The sequence below is a fragment of the Podarcis raffonei genome, chromosome 6 (genome assembly GCF_027172205.1).
Source record: "Podarcis raffonei isolate rPodRaf1 chromosome 6, rPodRaf1.pri, whole genome shotgun sequence".
Classification (NCBI taxonomy): Eukaryota; Metazoa; Chordata; class Lepidosauria; order Squamata; family Lacertidae; genus Podarcis; species Podarcis raffonei.
Window position 1 is genome coordinate 41,043,024 of NC_070607.1, and position 27,634 is coordinate 41,070,657.

Sequence of the window (27,634 nt, forward strand, 5' to 3'; positions counted from 1 at the left end):
GGCATTATCATTATATGATTGTAATGGAGAGACCATGCGATTCAAAGTGACTCATTTCTCTCTCTGGTTTTTCAGTCAGATATGCTACTTAGGCACAAAGGGAAGTGGCAAGAGGTGACAGGAATCAAATATCCCAGAATGAAATTCAGTGACCGGGCCTCACTTCTGTTTGGCTCTGACTGCTAAAAGCATATTTTTACTGAGATTTATAACCCAGCCTATACACCAGTGGTGGGAAACCAGAGGCCCTCAGGATATTGCAGAACTACAACTCTCATATATCCCTGACCACGGGCCATGCTGGCTGGGGCTGATGGAAGTCCAGCAACATATGGAGAGTCACAGGTTCCCTTATATCTGCTATACACAATAGAGTTGGTAAACAGATGCACAGAGGGGGAGGGGGAAGAGCGGCAGCGGCGGGGGGGAGGAGGGGGAGGGAGGGCAGGGGAGAGGGGAAAATGTCACAAAATCCAGGAATGGGGTGGGGGGGAGGTTAAACTTCCAAGTGTGCAGAAATGAGTGTATTGACTCAAATATATTTCAAATAACTCCTTCAGGAGTGTTTTGAATACAGTGGTACCTCGGGTTACATACACTTCAGCTTACATACGGTTCAGGTTACAGACTCCACTAACCCAGAAATAGTACCTCAGGTTAAGAACTTTGCTTCAGGATGAGAACAGAAATCGTGCTCCGGCGGTGCGGCGGCAGTAGGAGGCCCCATTAGCTAAAGTGGTGCTTCAGGTTAAGAACAGTTTCAGGTTAAGAACGGATCTCCGGAACGAATTAAGTACTTAATGCAAGTTACCACTGTATTTCCTTCTTAAGCCTTATTCAGTCTTTCTTGTCCTTGTGCAGTAAGGGTGAAAGTGGAGGTGTGCTTATCCCCTCTGTCATGTCTCCTCCTTTGCATTCTGGCCACCTGGTTCCACCAAGCTCTTTATGTTGGACAAGAAGGTCTGCAGTGTGCAGTCTGTTGTTGGTTTCTTTTGCGATTTAGAACCCCATATGATTAGTATAGCAATTTCCTCACTACAGACCTTTGTCCTCCAAAGAAAGGGCAAAGGCAGCTAGAAACATACCCACCCACCCTTTCCCCTTGCACAGTTCTGATTGTGTGATGTTTCTGGTTCCTTCATCTTTGGCCTCAAAGCCTGAAACTTGGCTGTGCATGACATGCTTCATGTAGTCCCACCCCCCACCCCCCGTTGTTGTTGTTTTTGACAAATAGCTGGCAGCTGTGGGTGTCGGGTTCAAGCTAGATTTGGACTGTAGCCTGTTTGTGGGCTAACCTGTTGATCCCATCACAGTCCCAATCCAGGGTCCTTCACACCTGCAATTCAGGATGGGAGGAAAGTGTCCACTGGTGCCAAATGGAGATTTCCTCTTGCTAGAAATCACAGGCATTGTGTGTGTGTGTGTGTGTGTGTGTGTGTGTGTGTGTTATTGTGTGTTTCTGATCAGGAACATAGCAGGCATGAAGGTTTGAAGCCTCCATGGGGTTGATTCAACTCATATCCCTGCAAGCCAGTTTTTTATTTTCCTAAATCCACTACATGACAAGCAGTACATCTAGACCACAGAGTGCCACACAGAAGATATTGCAATACATTGGTTTCAATAAACAGATTTCTGTGCACCAATAAACATACTTTTTGTGCGTCTAGAGAGCTCTTCTACCTCCCCCCCCCCCATATGAGAAGCCTGCCACAAAGATCTGGAGTTTTTCAAAACAGATCTTTTAAGCCCTTCCTCTGACATTCCTTTATCAACCGGCACTGTGGGAATAATGTGTGTGCAGAATTTGCCCCGGTGTGGAGAATGGATTTCACTGAGCCTGTTTGCTCTTTTCCCATGCACAAAGATTTCTTTCTCTCTCTTTTTTAGAGGCAGACCTAATGAGCAGGGTGAGCCTAACCTCCAGGTGATGACATGCTTGTTTTGCTACTCCTGCTGAGACACAAATAGCCTGCTGATGAGATGGAGACTGCAGGAATGATTAAGAACAGTTCAGATGCAGAAATGCAACTGCACAGCGAAAGCTCAGGGGCAGCCTGCGATGAGACGCTGTATTGTGCTCTCCTATTAGAAGGAATGTGGTAGTGATGTATAAGGTATGAACGATGTGGCCTGCAGAGTACCAGAAGCACTGCCTTTGCTGCTGTTGCTTCTGCTGCTGAGAAGGAGATGCTCTCACTGAACTGAAACTGCTGAGGATTTTCTCACTAGGATACCCGTTTCTGAGTGCTTCTGCTTTCAGGATCTACGGATTCTACTGCGGGCAGACTGACTGATAAATATACATACACACAGGGGTTATCTCCCAGAAGAAAATAAAGAACTGTCCATATTGTTTTAGGAACAGAAGACGGGGGGAGCATTTCCCCCCTGCAACAAGAGGATGTGTAGGGGGGCAGATGAAGAAGCAAGCCTGTCTGAAGGTAGGAGAGAAGTTATATTCCTCTGATTGCTTTGAGGATGAAATAAGTAAAGGGCTGAGGGGGAAAGATGATTTTTGTCGAGTTTGTGGTTTTGATTAATTGTCATGTTGCTGTTTGGCATCCTTGGTTCATGTACCTGTACAACCCTCTTTTTAAATTAGCCTCTTCTGCCTTTTCTTGGTACAATCCCTTTAGGATTGTTATGATTAGCAATTTGGAAATGATCAGGGCTCATCTACACTGCTGGTGATGGGATGAAAAAATGCAGAAATGCCTCAAAGAGGCTTTGCAATATGTACCAGGCATGCAGTATCCTGCGGGGTACAAGTGGCATTGAGAATTGGTCGAGGATTCCTATTAACTTTTCTCCTTTTTTTGCAGAGGTGGGGCTGGAAGGGTGTTGTGGGATTGCATAGATAGCCCTTAATTTCAGTTGAAGTTCATGTTTTTTGCCCTTTCACTCTCAAGACTGTCCAAAACCTGCCGCTGTCAGCCTAGCTGTATGTGACTGGAGTAAGTTCTACGCAAAGGCAGAGATTCCAGGGAAGGGGCTGGAGTCTGACAGCATGGCATTTATCCTTTGCCTTTGCCACAAGGGCTAAATCACAAGGAAAGGTACATTTTATTATGCAAATGTGGAGATGTGAATCCAGAGTGTGTCTGGTGGGATCTTTCCCCCATACAAGCTCAGGATCCTTTAACTCCTGCATGTCTGACCCAAAGCAACTTACTTAACATTCTGGTCACCTTTCTGAAAATGGTACAGATAAATGTATGGAGTTATTGACTTCCTGATTTTACACTGTTAGGTCCCCCTTCCCCAATCAAGCTTCTCTCTCTCTCTCTCTCTCTCTCTCTCTCTCTCTCTTGTGTGTGTGTGTGTGTGTGTGTGTGTTACTAGGCGTCTCTGATTGGTTTTAACATTTGTACCTGAATAAATATTTTCCTGCCCTTCACACTGCTTCTCGATGTCTCTCCAAAATGCAGATGATTAATCAATTAGGCTAGTGGCCAATTAGGCATAACCTTGTAAGAAAATAATTAGGTATGGGCGTGTGGGGATTTGACTGGCAATGTACTACAGTATACACCCAGATATTAAAGCTCTGCCTTAGTACATATATTCTGTTCGGTGGCTTTTCTAACAAGCATCAAAGTGCATCAACTATAGATATACCCCAAGGGTTTCACATCTTCAATAGCAGCAGTAAAACATATTTTACCAGTACTTTCTGAAGCAAAAAATAGGGAAAGAGGCCAAAGGGACTATTGGTCACCAAGTATCTTACTCTTTTATATATTCTGTTTGTAATTTTGTATGTGTGCTTGCTTTACTTGTGTATGTGTGCTTGTGTGTGTGTTTAAAATCCTGCAGCACCAAAGGAAATGAGGCTAAAGTGTTACATCTGATGAGAACCATTATTTTTACCAATATTGTTAAATAAATGCATTATTAAAAGAGGACACATAGAATGGTGGTTCCTAAGTTGTGTTCAGAGAGGAATTCCTCTTTATTGCTACAGAGGTTCTGGCACTGCAGCATTACAATACAGCCATATTAAAAAGGTCCTTGGAGCAAATAGCCCCCTCATGCCTCATCTTCAGTAGACTTAAGTAATTCTCCAGAAAAATAATAGCAATGGATTTAAACAATCTAGGCTAAATTGATGATTTTTGTTTCTTTAAAGTTTCTTACATTTTCCAGGGGCAAACATAAATGTAACCTGTCTAGCATACTTCAAATACCTATACATAATTTTGGCAACAGGTCATCTGGTTTTTCAAATGAATCCTAAGGATAGCATCCTGCTTGATTTGTGTATATTTATTTGAGTGGAGGTCTCGTTTCTGTAGTCCTTTGATGAGGAGAGTGGGTGCATGCTGAACATTACTCTTAGCTGAACAGTTTGCTACCATATCTCCCCTGAATATATGAAAAAGGACTAAATAACAATAAGTACAAAGGGAAAATCGGGATGAAAGGAAGAATATATTCCTGAAGGATTACTGAGCTGGCAATTTCTAAGATATTAAGGCTTGTTCTGAAATATCCTCTTATTTTTAAATTGTACATGATTGCATTGAGACATCAAATTCAATTCAGTCAGTGAAGAGGCAGCAATATATATGACAGTTGTCTGACACCAAATCCACAATTTCATTCTTGAGAGGCAAAGGAACAGATTCCAAATGCAAAGCTCTTCTCTATTCACATGTCAACCCCTTAACCCTTTGATGGTTTGATGCTTAAGGCTAGTCTTTGAGTTCCAGACCTTTAACTATATACACCAGGCGATTCCTATTGATGACTAGCACAGATGAAGTGACTTGTTTTGCAGTTCTGAATTCTAGTCTTCAGCCTTTGGGAAAAAAATACTGTTACAGTGTTTTTCAACTGCATTATTCAAAAACAGATGCATGTCATATTTTCAGAAGATTGGGGACGATATCCATCTTGCAGATACCAGGAAGCAGGGCTAATTCTGCATTACACTTGACATGGAAATTTTGGGCACAGTGTTGATTGCAAAGATAAGTCCACACCAACCCTTTGGATATACCTTTTGCAAAGAATTCGTATCACTGGAAAAGGTGATCTAAGACCTGTCAAAGTTCAATTGTGTGAAACATGCCTTGGGTGCAGAAGGTCCCAAGTTGAAGTATCTCTGCTTAAAAAATGTCAGACAATGATGGGAAAGATGACCTGTGCTGGACACTGTGGAGAGCTTCTGCCAAGCAGAGTTCAAAATTCAGGACAGAAAGGAACGGGCAAGCGAATGAGCCAATGTAACACTACCTTTGACCTGGTAGTCAGGCAGAGTTATATTGGCGTTATTAGGACAATTTTGAATTGTGCGTGGGTTTTTGTGTCTGGGGATCTATAGTAATGTTTGATTTGACATTTTCAATAATAATAATAATAATAATAATAATAATAATAATAATAATAATAATTTGTTTATACCCTGTCCATCTGGCTGGGTTTTCCCAGCCACGCTGGGTGGCTTCCAACAAAGTATTAAAATACAGTGGTCTGTTAAACATTAAAAGGTTTCCTAAACAGGGCTGCCTTCAGATGTCTTCTAAAAGTCTGAAAGTTGTTCTTCTCTTTGAGATCTGGTGGGAGGGTGTTCCACAGGGTGGGTGCCACTACCAAGAAGGCCCTCTGCCTGGTTCCCTGTAACTTGGCTTCTTGCAGTGAGGGAACTGCCAGAAGGCCCTTGGTGCTGGATCTCAGTGTCTGGGCAGAATGCTGGGGGGTAGAGATACTCCTTCAGGTATACTGGACCGAGGCCATTTAGGGCATTAAAGGTCAGCACCAACACTTTGAATTGTGCTTGGAAACATACTGGGAGCCAATGTAGATCTTTCAAGACCGGTGTTATGTGATCTTGGCGGCCGCTCCCAGTCACCATTCTAGCTGCTAGGTATAGCTGGCTAAAAAGTACTGTTTCTAAGCTTGCCCATAGTTTCAAATCTAGGTTTAGCACTAACTACGATACTAAAAAGTTTTGCTTGGCAGATTGGTTTACTGTGCATGGACAAATTGCATCTGCTTTGCTCCTCTTGGCTCTGAAATATTTTTAAAAAAATCAATAACTAAAAAAAATACTGTATTGAAGGGACAGTGTAACCAGATAGGAGGAAGTTTCTTGTGTTGCTAACGCCTGTGGAGCAGACACCCCCTCCTTGCCAATTTGAAGAAGGGCACCAATCAAGCTCCAGAGTTTTGACCACATACAACATGAATTCCTGCTTGACAGCTAAGGCAGGCCATGTGTCTTGTTTGCCATAGTTTTCAAATGATGAAGAAATACTGAAAATGTCAGCCAGGCTTTCTGTAGGTCCCACCCATGTACAAAGTACACATAATGGCTACCGTTCATGCTCAAAATGTGCAGCAGGAACCATTTTGGATATTGCATTTTGCCATTGAAGAGGCTCAGAAAATAGACTGAGAAAAGGGAGGATTAAGTGGTGCGGTTGAAATGTGGAATGGTACCAATACATCTCCTTGCACCAAGGACAACCGGGCCACTTAGATAACATCTGAAGTGGGCGTCAGGGTGGGAGATGCACAGTGCTAACTGGTTAGAACAGAATTTGAGAGGATATGTAGGAAAGGATATAGGAACAAAGGACACAGCCTTCTACTGAGACCATTGGTCCATCTAGGTGATCTAAAGTATATGTCCATGTAACTTCATTGATACAGGATATATTTTGAGGAGCAAAGTAGCCATGATGCTTTGGCCCTTGCATGCTTAGCTTTGTTTACGAATTAGTAGCTGCAGGAGCACCTGGTCCAGATGAAGACCACAATAGGAGGAGTAAGGAGAGAAAAGAGATTTAGCTCTTTGCCTCTGCTATGATTCTGATCCAGATTCTATACATACAAACCCAATTGGTCACAGGAGAAGTTGCACTTGCACTAAGGGGAGGTTTTGTCCTGGATTAGCAGCCCCAAACAGCAAAGGATTAACTCTTCTTCCCCATGCTGTGCTCTAAATCTGGGTCATCCCCCCACATCCTGCAGTAGCAATTTTGTAAACAAAAAACCAACACCGGCCAACCTAAACAGCTCATTGAGTGTGGCCCTGAATCATTCCACTATGCAATGGGACAAAGTCCCCAACTTAGACATGGGACATGTGTGGTGCAGACTGTCTACTTTTGTGTTGCAGATGTGATTAGACAGGCTTGGTGTCCTCCTTTTAAAGTTGAATAATGGTTTCTAAGCTGTTTAAAAGGCAAGGATTCCTTTGATAACTTATGGGGCAATCATATTAGTACCTTTGTTTGTAAGGGACAGGCTGTGGGAATTGTGAATATGGGGAATGCTTATCACAAGGAATGCTTATCCTAACAAATCTTCACCATGGTAGAATAGCTAAATCCAAAGTCGTATCACAAGAGCTAAATTCTTTTGTTATGAAAGAAAATGAAGTGAACGTAATTCAATTGTTGCCGAAAGGAATTGTGGGGAAAATAATGGAATAATCCAAGTTGGTGCCCTGGCTGGGTTAAATATTGATTAATATTTTTAGCTAAGGGGTTTTTGGGTTGGTTTTTTTTTTTTAACGTCTTCAAGGGGAAAAATTGTTGGAAGATTAGCATGGGGAACTAATAGTCAGAAATGGGTTTAGCATTTTATGTGAGAGATTGAATTAAGGATTAAATGAGTGCTTTGCTTTCCTTCAGAGTAGATTACTTTGATCAGTGTGCATTTCACCCTAAGGGTCTGTGGCTCTCTTGACACATACATGGCATGCTTCAGCGTGCTCAGGGCTTTCCACATCCTGCCCTACTTATCTGAAAGGGAATCCAACCACTCACATTGCTTTACATATTTTATATTTCATTTCCTTTTTGTTTCATGGCTATGTAGAAGACTGAGTTGTTATTTTTTAAAATTGCTTTATTGGAGCATTTATGGCAGTGTATCTAAAGCCATAGCCATCTTTTGGGATGCACGTTTTACAGCAATATATGCAGGACTTCTGCCCATGGCCACAATTTGCTGATGTGGTCCTGTGAGCAGCTCCTAAGGTTGGCTTTTGCCGCTATGGAGTTGGAAATTCACACATGAGGCTTAGAGTGGCTTCAGCATCAATTGGGTTTGTACGGCAAATGTGAACTGTGCACTGGCCATATATTTATTTCTATTGCCAATGCCACTCCTCCACTTTTTCTTCCACATATACAACAACCAGACAATAACGGATAAAAGGAATAGGCAGCCTGCAGACCTCCACAAATTGCAGAGACCAAATTGCAAACATGCGCTGGATTATGGAGAAAGCTAGAGAGTTCCAGAAAGACATCTACTTCTGCTTCATTGACTATGCAAAAGCCTTTGACTGTGTCGACCACAGCAAACTATGGCAAGTTCTTAAAGAAATGGGAGTGCCTGATCACCTCATCTGTCTCCTGAGAAATCTCTATGTGGGACAAGAAGCTACAGTTAGAACTGGATATGGAACAACTGATTGGTTCAAAATTGGGAAAGGCGTACGACAAGGCTGTATTTTGTCTCCCTGCTTATTTAATTTATACGCAGAATACATCATGCGAAAGGCTGGGCTGGATGAATCCCAAGCTGGAATTAAGATTGCCGGAAGAAATATCAACAACCTCAGATATGCAGATGACACAACCTTGATGGCAGAAAGTGAGGAGGAATTAAAGAACCTTTTAATGAGGGTTAAAGAGGAGAGTGCAAAATATGGTCTGAGGCTCAACATCAAAAAAACGAAGATCATGGCCACTGGTCCCATCACCTCCTGGCAAATAGAAGGGGAAGAAATGGAGGCAGTGAGAGATTTTACTTTCTTGGGCTCCATGATCACTGCAGATGGTGACAGCAGCCACGAAATTAAAAGACGCCTGCTTCTTGGGAGAAAAGCAATGACAAACCTAGACAGCATCTTAAAAAGCAGAGACGTCACTTTGCCAACAAAGGTCCGTATAGTTAAAGCCATGGTTTTCCCAGTAGTGATGTATGGAAGTGAGAGCTGGACCATAAAGAAGGCTGATTGCTGAAGAATTGATGCTTTTGAATTATGGTGCTGGAGAAGACTCTTGAGAGTCCCATGGACTGCAAGAAGATCAAACGCATCCATTCTTAAGGAAATCAGCCCTGAGTGCTCACTGGAAGGACAGATCGTGAAGCTGAGGCTCCAGTACTTTGGCCACCTCATGAGAAGAGAAGACTCCCTGGAGAAGACACTGATGCTGGGAAAGATGGAGGGCACAAGGAGAAGGGGGCGACAGAGGATGAGATGGTTGGATAGTGTTCTCGAAGCCACAAACATGAGTCTGACCAAACTGCGGGAGGTAGTGGAGGACAGAGGTGCCTGGCGTGCTCTGGTCCATGGGGTCACGAAGAGTCGGACACGACTAAACGACTAAACAACAACAAAGACCTCCACAAGTTGGTGGACTCTAACTCCCACCAGCGCCAGCAAGCATAGCTGATGGCCAGTAAGAATGGGAGTTAGAGTCAAATAATTCGAGTGTCTATTCTGCATTGCTTTATTTTAATTCAAAATGTATTGGCTGGGGTTTTTGTGGGTGGGTTTTTTTTTTTTTTTTGCTGTTTATTATAGTATAGTACCTTGAGAAATTGTGTCGAAGGAGATTAATAAATTATCAGAACAATGCCTGGAATGCCACAAGTTCCTCATTGCTGGCATATGGAGTGAGAGGACATCAAATCAATATATGCCTCAAGTGTGAAAGCTCCCATTTTATTTCTAACATGGCACCCAACAGAGGCTGGGGATGTGATTTCATGGTGGTGCTGCCTCACAACTTGAAACTGGCAACTCCCTCCCCAACTTGCCTGCAAGTAACTTATGTATGCTGACAGTGGTTACTGGGATAGTCCCGGTGTCCTGTGTGACTACTAGTTAGACAGGAATCAATTGTGGAGGATAGCCACATCTAGCAGTAGCATTATGTTTTGGGATGTAAGGCATCATTTTCTGTTCCACCCTGTATTCTTCACAATGCAGTGCTGTTTCCATTACACTGCAGCTCAACTTCCAGCAAAAACTATGTTATTTGTCCCTCTGCCCACTGTAACTTATATAGCGTTCATAACTTGCAAAAAAATTGCCTAAATTAATTTTAATTGCCCGATTAATTTTGATGCAAAGGAAACACAATGGAAATTGGGTTGTGGTGGTGGAATGTAATCAATTACATATTGCAGGCTGAAAGAAACAACTACAGCAAATACTGATTGTATTCACTGGATGGATTGTTGTTGTTTAGTCGTTTAGTCGTGTCCGACTCTTTGTGACCCCATGGACCAGAGCACGCCAGGCACTCCTATCTTCCACTGCCTCCTGCAGTTTGGTCAAACTCATGTTCGTAGCTTCGAGAACACTATCCAGCCAACTCGTCCTCTGTCGTCCCCTTCTCCTTGTGCCCTCAATCTTTCCCAACATCAGGGTCTTTTCTAGGGAGTCTTCTCTTCTCATGAGGTGGCCAAAGTATTGGAGCCTCAGCTTCACGATCTGTCCTTCCAGTGAGCACCCAGGGCTGATTTCCTTAAGAATGGATAGGTTTGATCTTCTTGCAGTCCATGGGACTCTCAAGAGTCTCCTCCAGCACCATCATGGGATAAATAAGTAAACATTGGCAATTTCCTTTCCCATTTTTGATTTTGTTGGAATTCTATAACATCCCTACCTTTGAATACCAGTCACTGGGGCACAACAATGGGATAGGACTATTGCTCTCACATGCCATGTCTTTTAGTTTTTACACCAGAATAAGCTGCACTGATATACATATATAAACAGATAATTACTTTAATGCTATGGCATAAAGGGGATTCTAGATGAGGTTTTTGCATGCACACAATTTTTGGGCATGGGTAATATATAATTTCAAGTGTTTAATAACTGTGGTTCTGGGTTAACTGTCTTTGATATTTGTGCATTGACTGACTTACATTTGTGTAATGCAGGGATATCTTGAGAAGAAAAACTTGTTTCAAACTGGGAGAAGATGCTGTGTTTAAGAATGAGAGATGATCTGTGCATCATTTTACATGACACAAATCCTCCCCCTGCTGCTTGTTTGATGACCAGTGTTAACATTTTCCTTGTTGCCGGGAAAGAATTGCTTGATCTCAGTAAAGAGTTGTGCTTACCATGGGCTGTTTATCTATCTGCATATGTGATCTCATATCCTCATTAGAAAGCAGATTTTATGTGCAGCTATAAAATAGTCAATGGGATTGAGGATCCATAAGAAAGCAGTTAAATCCAGAGTTTCCAAATAAGTCTCGTATGCAGAGAATAGTGAACACCCTAATCCTGACCACATTTCCTTGTAATTTTCTATTGATTTCAGTGGAACCAAGTAGCTACAGTATGCTTCAGATAATAGATTGCACTCCAATAGGAAATCATGAGTATATTTATTCAATTCCTTTTTTGGTCACTTAAGGGTATCTTGTTAGTGGGGCAGTAAATAAATTAGGATCTACTAACAGATGTCCAGAATGTGGGTGAATATATCATTCCATTCTTTTTTCCAAATGTTAAAGCAAGTGATCTCAGAGTTTAGTTTGTGTGTCTTGTTCCACTGTATTTATCTTGAAAGCTAACCATATACCAGGCAACTTGGTTTGTAGTTTGACTTCAGTTGGATGCAATAAAGCAATAATTTAGTACTAATGCATTTGTAGGCAGATGAAGCTTTAATGCTGTAGCAGGTGGAAATGTAAAATTTTCTTATATTCAGTTATTGTAATGACTAAAAGGGGGCAAAAGGAAAAGAAATCAAATGGACTAGGTGTGTAACTGCATTCATAATTGTTGGTAAAGGAGAAAATAAGCATGCCCTTAGAAATTTTACTTTGGACCCCAACATTTTAGAGTTGCTGCAGACATTTGTTTGATATCAATAGTCATGCACATATATTTACTTTTGTGGTGTAATGATTAGACTAGGGCCTGGGAGACCAGGAATCTCATTGGGTGACATTGGGCCAGTCACTTGTTAACTCACCTCAAATCACATCTGTCTCCATTCTCCACTCTGAGAATGAATGAGGACATCTATGCTCTCTTGCTTCCTGTCTGATACCCTCCTCACACAATTCAGCCAGTGATGTAGGTAGACCAGCACTCAGGTCTAAGGAAAGGGGGCCATGAGGTTCACCCGGCTGCTGCTATGGACCCTTGCACTGTGGGATCTTATCCATGGGGCTCCTGCCTGCCAGCCTTGGGTTTAGTGCCCCCTTGTCACCTGCATTTGGTTCAGAGTCTAGCTCCTTAGCTAGTGACTTTGCAGCCTCTGACTTAATGTCTTCATCACTGCTGGTTGTGGGATCAGGACAAATGGTGAGCAGTCAGTTCTGCCTCTGTTAATGACTGGACAATTGCAAGGTGATTGTGATGGTGGAGTGAATAGAAAAAGATATGGAGGGAGAGAGGAAGCATAGAGAGAGTGATGAGGTGGCACCAAAGAAAATGGCAAAGAAACTGATGATGACTGGTGTCATTGGTTAGGAAATAGGGGTTATATTGTACTGTTTCAAGCCTTCTCCACCTGTTTTCCCAGCTGGTCAGCCAATCCTTCAAGTGTGTAATTAAACCAATTAGTCTGGTACAACTGTTTAAATTTCCATGAGGTTTCAGCCTTTTCCAGTGCTCTAGAACTAAATGCCATACATTGGAGACGTGTGTTCATTATTTTATTGGGCTGGCTTAGGGTTATGGTTGCCCTTTATGTCTGGGCTTTAAAGCTTCAAATAGCCTTTATTGGTTGATGAATAGAATACAGTGACCTTGTTCTCATTTTGAAGGAGGTGAGTCTTCTGGCACCACTCCATGGCAGGAGAACATTTAGTAATGATGCAATTTTCTTGGTGCTATCTCTACTAGACACCCAAGGCAAAGCTAATCAGAACAAACAGAAAAGGGACAAGAGAAGGGAAAGTGAAAAGGTTAGGAACCTATTCAAGCTATTCTGGATACTTCATGCCAATCATTCTGATTCTTAAGTGACGGCTGTGTCCTAATGCTTTTTAGTTTGTGCACTTGTATGTTTCACTTTGAGTAATACGTCTTTTCGAGGGAATACTTATTTGGGATATTCAGAATGCAAATTTACTGCCTCAGTGAGAGTGTTTGCAAGAGGATGGTGAAGTCAGCAAAAAACAGAGTGAATTTTGTTACAAATAAATATTTTTAAAGTGTTTTTTTGCCAGCTGCTGAAGCAGATTATGTTTCAGGAATGCTGAAAAAGCAGTGGAGAGTGGGAGAGAGCTGCATTTGGATTCTCACTGCTGAACAGTGTGAGGAAAGTGTGTGTGTAGGGGAGACACAACCTCTGTTCACTTTGGAAATATAACATTTTCTTGGTATTAACCAAGGAAAGATATTGTGACTAACCCTGGGTTGTTGTTTTTTTAAAACCAAGGCACACAACAACTTGTTAATCTAATTATAGCTACTCAGCTTATCCTAATTTAATTATGGAGGTTAGATCAGAAACTTAGGCTAAAGAGCTCATTAGCAGGCAAGGCTTTTAAAAATACCGTATTTTTCCGCCTATAAGACGCCCCCATGTATAAGACGACCCCTATTTTTGGAGACTCAAATTTAAGAAGATGGGGGGAGATGGCCCCTGTGTATAAGACACCCCCAAATTTTGGACATTATTTTTTAGGGGGAAAACCTAGTCTTATATACGGAAAAATACGGTATACAGTGGTACCTCGGGTTACATACGCTTCAGGTTACATACGCTTCAGGTTACACACTCCGCTAACCCAGAAATAGTGCTTCAGGTTAAGAACTTTGCTTCAGGATAAGAACAGAAATTGGGCTCTGGCGACGCGGCGGCAGCAGGAGGCCCCATTAGCTAAAGTGGTGCTTCAGGTTAAGAACAGTTTCAGGTTAAGAACGGACCTCCGGAATGAATTAAGTACTTAACCCGAGGTACCACTGTATTATACAATGAAGGCTTCCAGAAGTCAACCATCAGCATCCTCATTAAAGCACTGGTACACTCTTCCATTGGACAGGAGTGAGCCCTTCGCAGCAGTAGCCTATGGGTTCATCAGAGCCAAGCAGTTGCTTATGAGGAAGTCATAAGCAAAAGCCTTCTCCTGTTGTTGTGACCCAGAGGCTAACATTCTGACCCTGGGGGTAGTTTATTGCTAGTAGCCACTGATAGCCTTACTCTCTATAATGCCCTGTTAAACCATCTAAATTGGTGGCCATAGTTTATGTGTGCTGTGTGAACTGCTATCTCCTTTTGCTATGCTTGGCTCAGTGATTTCTTTGCTGACTTGGCTTCCTTCCCACTCACATGAAAACTGAATAGCTTGCTCCAGGCACAAGGGAAGCTCATTCTGCAGCAAGATGGAACTTCAAATGACCTTATTGTGTTGTGAGAACAGCAGAACAATCTCAGACACTCAACCTTTATTTATTAAAAAGTTTTTATACCAACTTTTGGCCCTATGAAGACAATTTGTGAAAAGAAAAGGCAAAAAAAGCAAGTTAAAGAGAAGCAGAATTACACCAAAACATTAACAACTCAGATGAGGAGAGTTAGAAGCTCCTCTGATGACTGAGGAACAATATATTGACAGATAGCATGTAGGAGTGACTGATGCCTGATAATTTATAACTTTTGGGAGTCCATGTTTTAAAGGCTGTTGGAATCAAAGCTGTATTAACAGGCATTTTGTTTGAGGTGAAATTGATGTTCAATTGTGTGTGTGTAAATACAGTGGTATCTCGGGTTACATACGCTTCAGGTTACATATGCTTCAGGTTACAGACTCCGCTAACCCAGAAATAGTACCTCGGGTTAAGAACTTTGCTTCAGGATGAGAACAGAAATTGTGTTCCGGCGGCGCGGCGGCAGCAGGAGGTCCCATTAGCTAAAGTGGTGCTTCAGGTTAAGAACAGTTTCAGGTTAAGAACGGATCTCCGGAACGAATTAAGTACTTAACCCGAGGTACCACTGTAAAACTCTTCTGTATTTCCCCCCCCATTCTCACTCACAAGCGAAAGATAACTACTTCAATGGGGAGGGACAGATTTATTTATCATGCGAGGAATTTATTAACCACTGAAACATTAAAATAATACCATACAGTAAGAATAAAAGCAAATAAAAGAAATAGCACAATTCTAAAAAATAAAAACAAACCCAGAGCTGCTCACAAATTCCTGCATTTCAGGGGGTTGGACTAGATGACCCATGGGGTCCTTCCAACTCTATGATTCCATGAAGTAAACTTGGACTTCTGGGGAAACCTAGAGTAACAGAAAGGCTTTTTAGTGTTGGTGCTGGTATGACCTCAATGACCAGCGTGTTCCACCTGAACCTGCATGGAAAGACCTGGTCCAGACTATCATGGGACAAACTAAAATGTCTCTTTGCCCTGGAATTAATTTCCCTCTTGTACAATAAGAAGTATGGTGGAGGGAAAAGCTTTTTTTCCTTGAGGCCAAGGGGATTTTCAGAGGCATTTATAGGTTGTTCCATGGTAATCTTAATTTTTTTTTATTGTGACTTCAATATCGAGGAAAAGTAAGGCTCATATCAAAATTAATGGCTTTATCATGTGCCAGAGTGAACTTTCCCACTTATCACATTGATCCTGTGGGTATTATTTGTTTTGTCTTCTCTTGTATGGCATGGCTTTCTGGAATCATTAATTTTGCTAAATATATTAAGACTGCAATCCTATACACACCAACCTGGGAGTGAGCCTTATTGAACACTGGGATTTATTTCCGAGCAACCTTTTGGTGCAGCATGTTTGGGTACTTCATGACCTCACCTTCTAGCACAGCCCAAACCTGGACATATGGACTAATCCAGGTGTAGACTTGAGGCTTGTTGGATCTGCTTTGTTACTTATTAGAACCCCAAGATGTAGCCAAGTACAAAAAACCCACAGAATTAAAATAGCAGGGTCCCCATTAGCAGATTCTTAACCAGGGATTGTTTTTCAATAGCAAAACAACTGTGTTCACAGACCTTGCTTACCAGTGGTGGGTTTTTATGTGAAAGGTCTGTGAACACAGTTGTTTTGTGAACACAAGCAGCATTTTATTGTTGTATCAATTGGTAGTCAGATCACTCAGCTATCTCCCAGTTGATCTCAGCCCTGCCCACCCCTGATTACAACAGTTTGGTGATGCTGGGATCATCCTGCATATTGTTAAAACTCTTGGAGGTTCCTTCATGTCCTATATGCTTAAGACGGTGGACCTGACTTTACACCGTGTTAGTACTACATTCTGAAATATCCTCATTTTAGGACAGAGCTGAATGTTTTCCAAAGATAACATCTTTTCAGCGCACAAAAGCGGCTCTGGGGGAAGCTTCTAAAAACCTAGCTACTTTATTATTTATGTTCCTGTTTTCAATTTAAGGAAAATCAACAGAGCTTACAAGAACAATGCATACAACAAAACAAAAGTTCAAAGAAGCCAGTGAATTGAAATAGTACCACCATACTAAAACACCAATAAACAGCAGTATTAAACCTTCTTGGCATTTAATTATCACAACTGTGAGCATCAGTTACGATTAAAATACCCAAGAAGAGTCCTGCTGCATGACCACTGTGAGAACAAGATGCTGGAGTAGATGAGCCAAGTGCAGTCCCAGTGCAGTCATATACCATAGATTTGTTTAATGTCATTGTGATATTGGCAGTTTTATTTTCACTCCTTCTCCCAATGATCCTAACATGGAATCTACCTTTTCCATAGCTGCTACACACAGGGTCAACATTCTGATTCAGCTATCCACTACAATCCCAAAGCCCTTATTTCTGGCTAGTTGCTGCCTGTTCAGACCCATGAATGTGTATGTAGAATTAGCTTTTGTTGTCGTTGCTGTAGTGTGCATCACATTGAATGGCATTTGCCATTTTCCTGACCATTGGAGCTCTTCAGAATCTATTTTTGTTTTAAACACCACGAACAATTTGGTATCACGAGCAAACTTGGCTACCTCACTGCCTCAACCCTAAGTCTCAAACTTTTATGAACAAATGAAAAAGCACAATTCCTAGTACCAGTCCTAGGGGGACTCTACTTTCTATGTCCCTCCACTGCACAATATGAACTCTCTGCTTCCTTAACTGGTTACTGATCCATAAGAGGATCTACCCTCTTATTTCATGACTTTTAATCTTACTTAGGAGCCTTTGGTGACGTTTAGATTTATTATTTTTAAACTATATGTTTATTCTATGTATCTGGTTTTTAAATGGTTGGTGAATTGGTTGGTATTTAAAATATGTTGTAAGTAACTTTGAAACATTTTTATAATAAGTGATGAGTGCATAATAATAATAACAATAACAATATACATTGTACACAATTCCAATTCAATCACTTCTATCTATGTGCTTGTCTACATTCTCAAAGAACCCTAAAAGCCAGGTCTTGCTCCTGCAGAAGTCATGCTGGTTCTGCTTCAGCAAGGGTTGTTCTTCTATATGCTTGATAATTCTATCTTTAACAATGCATTTCATGAGTTTTCCCAGAACAAAACTGGCCTGTAGTTTCCAGGATCTGAATGGATCCCTTTTGAATAATTGGTGTTAGATTGAACATTTTCCAGTCTTCCACTATGGTCTGATCTTGGGGACAAGTTATATATTTTGTCTTATAAGTTCAAAAATTTCACATTGCTTACTGCTTTCAAATTTGTCAGTAAGACCTAGAACTGGCATTATGAAGCAGGTCATTTTTTCAAACAAAAATTGCTGCTGGAACTGGGACGACAGAGAAGATTGCAGTGAAGTGAGCTCACCATTGCCTGAATGTCTGGTGTGTTTATATGTATGTATGTATGTTTGTATGCATGTGTGTTTTGCAAGCCTCTTAAATATGTGTTGGCTCAAAATGTTCAGCACTTTGTGAAAGCAGGTATCCATGAAACAAGTTAATTGCCTTTTGCTGCCTGGAGAGAAAATCCTTATTAAACACCCATACCCATTTCGGCTCAGCCCTATTGACCTCTCTTTTATGTTATTACTTTCTGAAGTATTTGGAGTATTCTTCCCATGCCTTGCTTCTTCATGTGTAACCAAAGTGGTTTGTTCCAGTGAGTATCATGCAGGCTTCCACTTAGGAATTATGAAAGCCAAATTCATTTCACAGGTGATACAGCTTTCAGTCATGGTTACTCTGGGATAGATTTAAACTGGCAGAACAATGCAGTAGCTGCATTGCTATCATTCAAGGCCTGAGCAACTTGGTTAAGGCAAACCATTTCCTGAGTTATAGGACACTAGAGAATGCCAATATCATGTTTTACCATTTTAATTTCTTCGGTTCAATTGATCAGCTGCCAACAGGGAAATTTCAAACCCATGTAACACCAAGCAGGGTTGAACAGAAATTATTGAACCCGAACACCCCTGTTTTCTCTTTTAATGCACATACTGGATGCAGCCAAACTCAGTGTTATTCAGGAATATTTTGACCATAGGTTTCTACAAGTGAAATCTGCAACAAAACCAGCTGTATGACCCCTTCCATGATACCACATTTTATTCCCCCTCCTAGGTTTACACACAGAGCGGCATGCCCAATTGCATTTTAGGTGCCTAAAGATCTTTTGCTCAATGCTTTACAAGCTGAACCCATGCAATCAGAATTAAGCAATCGTAAATACTTTAAGAAAACTGCATACAATTACAATCAGGCAGATCTTAAAAAAATGGGCATTATGTTAGGTGCTACTGCCGTGTGCATGGAGCAGACTCTCTTTCAAGGCATACCTATGGATTCTTCTTCTTGGTGATATAGCTAAGCGGGCTGTCATAATGAGTGCCTGTACTTCGAAATTCACCACTAACCTACTGCACAAGACTTTTTGTTGTTTTTGATGCAACAGAGCTGGTGAATAACATACAATACACACCACTTCACCCATGCCTGGTTTGCTGACGTGTCCACAAAATGCCAAATATTCCATGAAGTTACAAAGGGATTGTCCAGTGTTTGAAACTCCCGTTGTTCTAGCCACATTCTGAGACAGGATATTTCTTTAGCGCAAGCAGTTTCTGAGCTCTGCATGCAGTACTGATTTCAGATTAAAACTGCAGAGTGGAAGGAAAGGAAGAACTTTTTCTGCCTCCCCACTTCCAGCTACTCTCTGAAGATTGGAGAAGAGACCCCCTTGAGAATATTAGGGGGGTGGAAAGGGGAAGGAGTAGACTATGTGAAAAATGAACATAATATTTTAGCTGCAGTTCATTCATTTTCAGCTTTGTATTCTTGTTATTTAAAAAGCATGCCTAGACATTCCGTTGTTGCGCCCTTAACCTAGGTTTAAGGTGCCATTTAGCTCCTAGCTTTCATAGCTCAGTTTCTAACACTGGGCTTGTCCACCGCTTCCTCCTGGGAAAACCCAGCACCCTTAGCAAACTACAATTTCCAGGATACTTTGTGAAAAACTATGTTAAGTGGTGTTCAAGCACACTTTACATTTTGCCCCTCTTCAAAATGGTTTCCTCTGTTAGCCTTGGCTCTTGTTAAGCCCTCTGAAGACATGGGGGCAAAACCACAGTGGGCCTTATTGCTCCAGACATGAGCCTTAGTACAAAGGATAGAAAACAATAGGGAGGGGAGGGGCTAATGAAGTCTTGACTTCCAAAATGCACTTACTAAAGATGGGATAGCTCAGTCAGTAGAGCATGAAACTCTTAATCTTAGGATCATGGGTTTGAGCCTCATGTTGGGCAAAATATTCCTGCATTGTAGGGGTTGGACTAGATGACCCTCGTGGTCCCTTCCAACTCTATAATTCTATGATTCTATGAGTCCAGTTGTAAACGTGCCTAGGATTGTGCTGCATGTCAGCCAGGAATTGCCAGTGATCCAGTATATGCAAGTTTAAGTCATAGTTTAAATCTGTGATATGTATCTGTGCTCACTCCCAGGTGCCGTTGGTTTTCCATCAGCCCCAGCCAGCATGGTCGATGGTCAGGAGTGATGGGAGTTGTAATTCAGTAATGTCTGGATATCCCATTCTGGCTTAAAAAGCATAGATGACATCCTTTCCAACCAGTTCTTCAAAGCTATGACATAGTTGTAATTCTTTCAGTTCACTCACCAAAATTCCTGGGACACAGCTTTACTGTGCTTAAAAATGTTACGCAGGAAAACATATTTCTGTCCAGTCCACAACCAGCCTTCTCTAGTGCTCAGTCATTTGTCTTTTCTGTCAGTCCCACTTGCTGATCCTACTTTTTCATCTCATTTGCTCTTCTGAGCAAGCCACTTGAAGATTGCCAACTGATCACATTATGGGTTACCCCTAGCACCATGAATTATTCTGTGATTGACTGACCAGTTGGTTATTCCTCACCTTTTGCTATGATCATAACAGTGCCACAAACACAGGACAGGCTGACTCCAGCTGCAAGGTGGCATTAAACAATCTGATTCGCCATCAGTGTTGGATCAGTTGCAATCCCTCAAAACACAGAATGTCTCTTGCCTCTAATCTCAGGTAACATTTTTCTTAACATCAAAGACGTGAAAGACACGAGGATGGTCCTGGTAGATGGCAACTGCAATTCATTGTGGCTTCCATAGATCATGGGGCTTAAACCAAATGGCACAAACTAATGATCATTCATGCTTTGAATGCAGGGAAGGAGAGATTGGAGGGAAGGAAAAGCAAAAGGTACATGTGTGATAAGGAGAAGCTCTAGCTGACAGAAATGGAACTTGAAAAGCAGTTGGACTCTCCACATAGCCTACAAAGAAGAAAATTGGTTTGTGAGAAATATAGGTCATGGCACCGTCCTGGTGTCTTGATGTTAGTGTTCTATAAGTATAGTATATTACCAATGGCAGCATCTGGGACTTCTATTAGAGTTGTGCTTTTCTGTCTGACTCAGACGGCTATTTAATATCCCTTATCTGATCTTGTGCGCTCTGCTTCACACTGACAAATAAAGGGGATTTCTTTAGGATTCATTCACACTGCAAAACCAGTTGCTGAGATATTTTCTTCTGACTAGAGCTAGCAAGGAAGCATGGAGAATAAACGTCTGGCAGTTTGCAGAACAGAAAAAGCATTTAAATAGAACCTGACATTCATCACAATCAATCTTCAGAGCCCATGAAGCCATTTCCAAGGTAAGTGTCTCTAATCTGAATATTTGAGGGTCAGGTTATTTCCTGAGTTTGCACTGCAAGTGAAGGTTTGAATCCCCAAACTTGCTTCTGATCTTGTAATAATTCTAGTGGTTTAAGGAGTACAGCTGAGAGGCAGAAAACCAGCAATCCTGTTCCAATCATTTGTATAGTTCTCATATTCAGTAAATTATTGGCTTGGAATATCAGCACATAGAAGGATCGCTCTAGTGTTGCAACTTCATGACATACAAATATTGGGGTGCAAATTTGGTGATGTGTTTTGGACTGACAATAGAGGCAGGCAATGCCAATGAATCTTTGGAACTCTCCAGAAGCCCTTCAGACCCCCTGATGTTTTCTCCAGGATATAGAACTCATGATCTCATTCTTGCAAATGTATCTTGGCCCCAGGAAGCTGCCTGAGGTTCCAGGTGTTGATGCAGGACCTGCTTTATATCACTTGCAAGTCTCTGTAGTAAGAAGTTCTAGGGTCTACTTTCCATATGACTTCACCTTGACCTCTGGCTGCTACATAGTGGACAGGGGGCCATCATAGGAATGCAGGAATCTTTTGGTCCAACCTGGGACTCAAACCCACAACCCTGAGATTAAGAGTCTAATGTTCTACTGACTGAGCAATCCCACAGGGAAGCTACTATCTGATTAAAAACACTCTTAATCCATCAGACTCTTACCAACATTTGTAAACAGCGGCTTTTGACAAAAATGAAGGGGCAGAGCCTTTTCAATGGTAGCCCCACAGCCCTGTAGCCAGGATGGGGCCAGTGGGTCCACCATCCCAACTAGGGGTGTGTCTGGGTTTAAGATTGGCTTTTTAATTTGTGTCATGACGATGTGAGCTTGCATTTAAAGAATGACAGCTTGTTTTAAGAAAAGAAACAATTGTAGTTAAAATATGGCAGGAGCTTCTGGTACTTCCTCCAAAAGTGGATTAGAAACAAGACCCCACACTTGTGGAATTCTGTGTCCCAGAAAATTTAAGTGACCACATCTTTCAAAATTTTAACTAGCAACTTAAAACATCTTTGGTTCAGCTTTGGATTAATTGCTGTTGTTTTTACTAATTGCTGCCATTTTAACTGCTAGTGTTCAATTTTAAAGGCATGTAATGCTGTTTTAATTGGATGATTGCTGCACTGATGTTGTATTTTATTAGATGTTGTGCACCTAAAAGGCTGTGGGATATATATATATAAATCATCATCATCATCATCATCATCATCATCATCATCATCATCATTGTTATTAATTACACATGTTAGTCGCTTGTCACCTAAAGGTCTCTAAGTGACTTGCATTAAAATTACATTAAAATACATTCACATACATTAACATAAGCATTTTATACCATTATCAGAGGAAATTAATAAAATGCTGTCCAGATCAGAAGATCACCTTAAAGATTTTTAGGGTGCTTGATGCTGAGGAGCAATGAACTGCAAGTATCCACCCTCTGTAAATTTTAAGGTGCTTCTATATTAGATAGATAGTCTGGACTTCAGCAAGGCTTGCACAAAGCACAGCAGCTTTATCCTGCTCTAGAATTCACTTTGGAGAATAGAATAATAGTTCTCCCCAAACTATCCATATATGTGATATGTGTTCACATTTTCTGCACTGTGTGCACTACATGGTCTCAGGTCTGAGGCATATGTTTGAAAACTGCAGTCATTGGTCATAATGCTTTCTGTTAGTTTACTAGGGAAAGGAGGACAACCCCTCTGGTAAATTAAGATCTCAACAGAGCCCATCAGTCTGGCGTCTTCTTTTTCCCATCCTCTAATTGCCTTTGCGGTCTTGAAAACCCTCCTGTTCCTTCTGTAGCCTCACAGGCATATGATAAGCAGCATCTTTTGCAGGAATGGAAACAGCTGGCTTCATTTGAAGCCCAAGAAAGTTGTTGCTCCATTGCCGCTCAGTCAGTGTGCTTCCAGCCTTGTATCAGAGGCCAAAGGCACCCATCAGACTGTGGGATCATCTGTAATATGAAGCAGTGACTGTGGCAGCTGGAGCTGTTTCTTATAATGAAAGCCAATCCAAAACACATTGTGATGTGAATGGTGGGGTTGGAAGTGGACAAAGGGGGTCTTGAACCCCTCTTGCAAATGGGATGTGTGTAAATGTAAAATTCTGCATAATTCACAGGAGAAGGGCTTACTGGGTAGCAATGCTGGTAGTAGTCTTTTTCTTTCTCTCTTCCAGCTTCCCAGGTTGAGGTAGGCGGCTTCTTCCTAGCAGCCAGCTCCCACCTGCTCAGTGCCCAAAGGGAGTTATGTTACACCATTGTATTGACAGCATCATTCTAGAGCAGGGTCAGTGAATCTGTGCCCTCCAGATGTTGAGTGGGCTAATGGGAGTTGGAGTCAAACAACACCTGGAGAGCCACAGTTTCCCCATTCTTGATTGAGGGGTGCTGTGTGTAGGTGTGTGATGGCAGTTTCCACTTGGTAGAAAGAGCGTGTCATTCACAGCTCATGCACAATCTCAAATCTAGTATAGAATGCACCCATTTCTTCCTAAGCCTAATCTTTGTGTTTGTTTGTTTGTTATCAGGGCCTTTTATGTAATGTCCCCCAGCCCATCAGTCAGCTGCACCCTGACTCTGACCATACTGCTTTCCTTTTAACTCCATGTATCCCAGATGTGACCACCTGATTCCCACCCGAGGTATCCCATCTGAGGTAACTGGAGCTCCTACTGGTTGCATCATAGATGCACTACCACAAAGAGCCTTTCCACGCAGTGTCTTGTCAGCTTTGTGCATGTCCTGCAGGACCCAACAGTCATATCCTGCAGTACCAGAACAGAGACAGCCCTTTCCATATTGATGCTGGTGTTCCCCACACCCATACTGGTCCATTTGCAAAAGCTGTGCTGAAAAGTAACAAAGCATGCAAATAACCCAATGACCATTTTAAAAGGAAAGTGAAGCAACATGCCAGACCAATCTGAGCTAACATAAATATTCCCCAGCCCTTGTAAAGAGCAGTAGCTAGAGTTCAGGGTGTTGCATCCTATTCCCTCATATGGGTTGGCCACTGTGCTTCCAGAGCTCGCACAACCAGCAACATTGGAGGTAGACAGAAGCTGGCATTTATGTGCCCTGACCCTAATCTCAGAGAAAGTCTCATGAATCCTAAGCTTGGTCTGATACCTTGTAAGATCTTCAGGTAATACATGACAGCCTCTTCCTTTCTCCTCGGAGGTCAACCCTCTCCCTGAATACTTTCCCCACGGCAGATGATTGAGGACCTTTTCTCCACTTGGCTCTCTGGCTGCTCCCATTTTTGTAGATATTGAGAGGCAGCAACTGATGAAGATTCCCTCAGGTGGTAATTTAGTTTAGTAAATGCCTTTGATGCTCCTTCCTTGCCTGTGGCCCAGCAAAGCCTCTCAGATCAGCGCAGAATTCCCTCTTGACTATTTATTTTTAGAACTTGGATTCTGCTTTCTTATCTGAATTGGTAGCTGAGTTGGATCACAGCATAGAAAAATGGCAGTACAAGAATGATAAATAAGCAATGAAAATCACAACAAAACATAAAAGAAACAGCAATATCCAAAGCATTCAAAAACAAACAAAACCATAAATGGGTTATAACTCATTTCCTTTCTGGCATAAGACTGTTGTGTGTGCAAAGTTTGCACTGCACTTACATGAGACTAAATTTAAGCATTTTCCTTTTTTTAAAAAAACCCCAATATTGTTACAGTGCAACCCTACACGTGTCTTCAGAAGTAAGCCCCTTTTAGTTTTATTCCCAGGCGAGTATATAGGATTGCAGCCTTCAATAATAAAAATAGTTAATTTATTTTGTTCAGACTGCCTTTTGGTAGCCAAGGTTAAGCTTTCAAGGGTTTGGAATATTGGCATATGTCATAAATCTCTCTGTAGGTTTAAATGTTACCATGTCCTGAATTTAGGGATTGGGGTTCAGGGTACCGCATTATAAATAAACACATTTAGGAACTTTGCAATTAATTTCAGAGAAATGCGGAGCCTTTGCACTCAGGGAAATATTTGACTCAGCAGCAGTTTACATGGTCTGCCTAGTGTCATTTTTCTATTAATGATTAAAACGTGAAGTGTTCTAGACGCCACCTACAGCATAATGGCAGAAAAGAATTGCCCCTAAATTCCAATGCTTATTCCTCATACGTATTACAGACGCAAAGGAGACATGTAAAAATAGCAATTGGAATACTAAATGTATTTCTTTCCCCCCAGCCCCCTTTTTATTTAGCAAAAAGTGCAGGCACGCTGTATAAATAAAAAGTAGCACAGATCAACTGACGATGCAGCTTTCCCCTCTTAGACCATTCTGTCTACCACCCCTTCAAAAGGCAATGCTAAAATTTACGGAGAGATTTTCGCTCTCCATAATAAGTAACTGGCTGATCTCCAAGGCTTTTACTTTTTTTTCTTCCAGATACCATCCCTTAGGAATAGTGTTGCAACATGAGTGGCTGACATTTTCTTAGAAGGACAAGCTGAACATATCTTTCTGAGCGACAGACATTGATTCATACCTTTCCCTCTTCTTCAAAAAGCTAATGTTCATGCACTGATAAAAATTATTTTGTGCACACTTATTTTACCACGGTAAAAGGTATAATTGGCTCTTTTGTGAACTGTAAATGTAAAATAGTCTTTGTGTGCAGTGTAGAGATCCACAGTAAATAAGCCCAAATGTAGGGCTACTATTAAATTTGCTATACTGAATGAAAGCTGTAATAGTGAAGGGATTATAAAGTAGTTTTAGCTTTTAGATTTGAAGAACTTATGAAGGATCTGAGAAGCATCTTTGGTGCATCTGATGAAGAAGCATGGTCCACAAAACCTTAGGTAAAGGTAAAGGGACCCCTGACCATTAGGTCCAGTCGTAGCAGACTCTGGGGTTGTGGCGCTCATCTCGCTTTATTGGCCGAGGGAGCCGGCGTACAGCTTCTGGGTCATGTGGCCAGCATGACTAAGCCGCTTCTGGCGAACCAGAGCAGCGCACAGAAATGCTGTTTACCTTCCTGCCGGAGCGGTACCTATTTATCTACTTGCACTTTGACATGCTTTTGAACTGCTGGGTTGGCAGGAGCCACAAAACCTTATGCCATACTAAATTTGTTAGTACTTAAGGTGCCACGAGTCTTTGCGTTGTTTTAGTGTATCAGACTATTCTGGTGCATATGGTGAGAGACAGGACTGAAGTGGGCTTTTGTGCCAAGTTTGTAGCATTTCCTCCAGGCTTTGGTTATTATAATCTGGGTTTAATTAGTATTTTGTCCACTGACCGGTTGGCTGCAGTGGGAGAGAGGAAGTGGTTTCTGCCCTAGGCTGAGCATCTGTTAATGGAACCTGCCTTACAGGGTGAAAGACAAGAAAGAAGTGTGCTTATGCTAGGTGAGGTAGCATGGCTGATCTTCTTCTTCTTCTTCTTCTTCTTCTTCTTCTTCTTCTTCTTCTTCTTCTTGAGTTAACTGCTATTCCTAATGTCTTTGCAACTTTTGTTTAGCTGGAAAGCCATACCTGTTGTAAATCTGAGAGTGAATAACGGGTGCTAGGTAGTGTGTATTACTGTGACTGGGGGTGCAAAATTTGGGAATCATAGAATTTTAGAGTTGGAAGGGACCCCAAGGGTCTAGTCCAATCCCTGCATCCACATCCAACATCCACATCTCTTCTCCCACCACACCAATCTGGCCTGGTGCTGCCCTGAGTATCCAGGCAGGTTTTCAACCTTGCAGCAGTAAGTCAGTTCTTCCTCATTTTACATGGATGTGTGCCTGCAGTAGCATCATATGTTTGCAATGTCCCATATTTTGGAACCTTCATTTTGGCATGTGTTGGAAAAGCAGTGTATTGAGTGAGTATGATATTTCAAATTGATGAGTGATCATAGGGAAGGGAGGGTGAATTGTATTTAGGATTACTCTGCAGTTAATCTCTTCAAAGACCCTGTCGCTAGTCTGAGAAATGTAGATGGGTTGACTATTCTGTATTTCTGCCATTGCTTTGTGGGTGGGTAGAAAACCCACATTTAAAACTATTTACATTTATTGTCAGATAAAACAGTCAGCCGTAGCTGATCCAGCCTGACATGATGCTTCACAACATAATGGAAAACTCAGAAGAAGGGTGCAGTGTGTGTTTGCCAATCTGCTATTCAAGGATCATTTAGGAAACACATTCCTTTTAAGAGCTATTTTCCGGTGACGGATATTCCTCCCCCTCTTTTAAGGATATTCAAGATCTTTGAGGGGGAAATAGCTGAGTGGCATGTATTCATTTGTCAATACTATTCCTTTGGAACAAAGCAGAACAAAGCACAAGTAAATTGAGGGACTGTGTGTGTTGTATGAAATCCCCAAATGGGGTTCCTCTTATCAGTGCTTGAAGATCCAGACCCTCCAAGTGTCCCTATTTTCCAGGGGTGTCCTTGATTTAGAGAAGGCGTCCACTTTTCCTTAGGATGTCCCTATTTTCACTGGAGAAATATTGGAGGGTATGGAGTT

General features: G+C 41.7%; 1 protein-coding gene across 9 annotated transcripts in view; it reads left to right on the plus strand.

Moving 5' to 3' along the window:
* The first annotated feature begins 1,830 nt into the window (after positions 1–1,830).
* DAB1 (DAB adaptor protein 1) overlaps positions 1,831–27,634 on the plus strand; it is a 568,090-nt gene continuing 542,286 nt past the window's right edge. For 2 of the 9 annotated variants that reach the window (XM_053392292.1, XM_053392295.1), the window contains exon 1: positions 1,836–2,444. The gene's annotated coding sequence lies outside the window, so the exon portion shown is untranslated. Of the gene's footprint in view, positions 2,445–27,634 lie in introns of all 9 variants that reach the window. The other 7 variants (XM_053392299.1, XM_053392302.1, XM_053392306.1 and 4 more) reach the window with 6 other exon arrangements.